We start from the raw sequence: 2,529 nt of genomic DNA, 5'->3' as shown, positions 1-2,529 counted from the left end.
GATTGGTTAGTTTTCTGTGACTGTGGTTTTCATTCTCTCTTTCCTCTGATGGAGAATAAGAGGCTTATGGAAATGTCCTGATGGGAGAGACTAACTGAGGGGGATACTGGGTCTTGCTCTAATGGGTAGGGCCATGTCCAGTTCAGTTAAGTTCAGTCTCTCAGTCTTGTCTGACACTGATTTCCTTCAGGATTGACTGCTTGGATCTCCTTGCAGTCCACGGGACTGTCAAGAATCTTCTCCAATACCACAGTTCAAAAGCATCAATTCTTTGGTGCTCAGAATACTTTATAGTCCAAATCTAACACCTATACATGATTACTGTAAAAACCATAGCTTTGATAGACAGGTCTTTGTTGGCAAAGCAATGTCTCTGCTTTTTAATATGCAGACTAGGTTGGTCATAACTTTTCTTCCAAGGAGTAAGCATCTTTTAATTTCATGGCTACAGACACCATCTGCACTGATTTTGGAGCTCCCCAAGATATAGTTTTCATTCCAATCCCTAAGAAAGACAATGCAAAAGAATGCTCAAACTACCACACAATTGCAGCCATCTCACACGCTAGGACAGTAATGCTCAAAATTCTCCAAGCCAGGCTTCAGCAATACATGAACCATGAACTTCCAGATGTTCAAGCTGGTTTTAGAAAAGGCAGAGGAACCAGAGATCAAATTGCCAACATCTGCTGGATCATCAAAAAAGCTAGAGAGTTCCAGAAAAACATTTATTTCTGCTTTATTGACTATGCCAAAGCCTTTGACTGTAGATCACAATAAATGTGGAAAATTCTGAAAGAGATGGGAATACCAGACCACCTGACCTGCCTCTTGAGAAACCTATATGCAGGTCAGGAAGCAACAGTTAGAACTGGACATGGAACAACAGACTGGTTCCAAACAGGAAAAGGAGTACATCAAGGCTGTATATTGTCACCCTGCTTATTTAACTTATATGCAGAGTACATCATGAGAAATGCTGGACTGGAAGAAACACACGCTGGAATCAAGATTGCCGGGAGAAATATCAATAATCTCAAATATGCAGATAACACCACCCTTATGGCAGAAAGTGAAGAAGAACTAAAGAGCCTCTTGATGAAAGTGAAACAGGAGAGTATAACAGTTGGCTTAAAGTTCAACATTCAGAAAAAAAAAAAAAGATCATGGCATCCAGTCCTACCACTTCATGGCAAATAGATGGGGAAACAGTGGAAACAGAGGCAGACTATTTTGGGGGGCTCCAAAATCACTGCAGATGGTGACTGCAGCCATGATATAGAAAGATGCTTACTCCTCGGAAGAAAAGTTATGAGCAAACTAGACAGAATATTAAAAAGCAGAGACATTACTTTGCCAACAAAGGTCCATCTAGTCCAGGCTATGGTTTTTCCAGTGGTCATATATGGATGTGAGAGTTGGACCATAAAGAAGGCTGAGCACTGAAGAATTGATGCTTTCAAAATGTGATGTTGGAGAAGACTCTAGAGAGTCCCTTGGACAGCAAGGTCAAACCAGTCCATCCTAAAGGAAATCAGTCCTGAATATTCATTGGAAGGACTGATGCTGAAGTTGAAGCTCCAGTACTTTGGCCACCTGATGTGAAAAGCCGATTCATTGGAAAAGACCGTGATGCTGCAAAAGATAGAAGGCAGGAGAAGGGGACAGTAGATGATGAGATGGTTGGATGGCATCACTGACTCAATGGACCTGAGTTTGAACAAGCTCTGGGAGTTGGTGAAGGACAGGGAAGCCTGGCGAGCTGCAGTCCATGGGGTCACAAAGAGTTGGACATGACTGAGTGACTGAACAACAACAAGATAAAGTCTCTCACTGTTTCCATTGTTTCCGCATGTATTTGCCATGAAATGACGGGACCAGATGCCATGATCTTAGTTTTCTGAATATTGAGCTTTAAGCCAACTTTTTCACTCTCCTCTTTCATTTGCATCAACAGGCTCTGTCGTTCTTCTTCATTTTCGGCCATGAGGTTGGATCATGTGATTATCTGAGGTTTTGCCAAGAGAATGCACTGGTCATAGCAAACATCCTCTTCCAACAACACAAGAGGAGACTTTGCACATGGACATCACCAGATAGTCAACACCGAAATCAGATTGATTATATTTTTTGCAGCCAAAGATGGAGAAGCTCTATACAAGTGAAAAAACAAGACCGGGAGCTGACTGTGGCTCAGATCAGCTCAGTTCAGTTCAGTCGCTCAGTCGTGTCCAACTCTTTGCAACCCCATGAATCGCAGCACGCCAGGCCTCCCTGTCCATCACCATCTCCCGGAGTTCACTCAGACTCATGTCCATCGACTCAATGATGCCATCAAGCCATCTCATCTTGGGTCATCCCCTTCTCCTCCTGCTCCCAGACTCTCCCAGCATCAGAGTCTTTTCCAATGAGTCAACTCTTCACATGAGGTGGCCAAAGTACTGGAGCTTCAGCTTTAGCATCATTCCTTCCAAAGAAATCTCAGGGTTGATCTCCTTCAGAATGGACTGGTTGGATCTCCTTGCAGTC

Source organism: Oryx dammah, unplaced genomic scaffold, assembly GCF_014754425.2.
Source record: "Oryx dammah isolate SB20612 unplaced genomic scaffold, SCBI_Odam_1.1 HiC_scaffold_15, whole genome shotgun sequence".
NCBI classification, from domain to species: domain Eukaryota; kingdom Metazoa; phylum Chordata; class Mammalia; order Artiodactyla; family Bovidae; genus Oryx; species Oryx dammah.
This window is presented reverse-complemented; position numbering follows the sequence as displayed.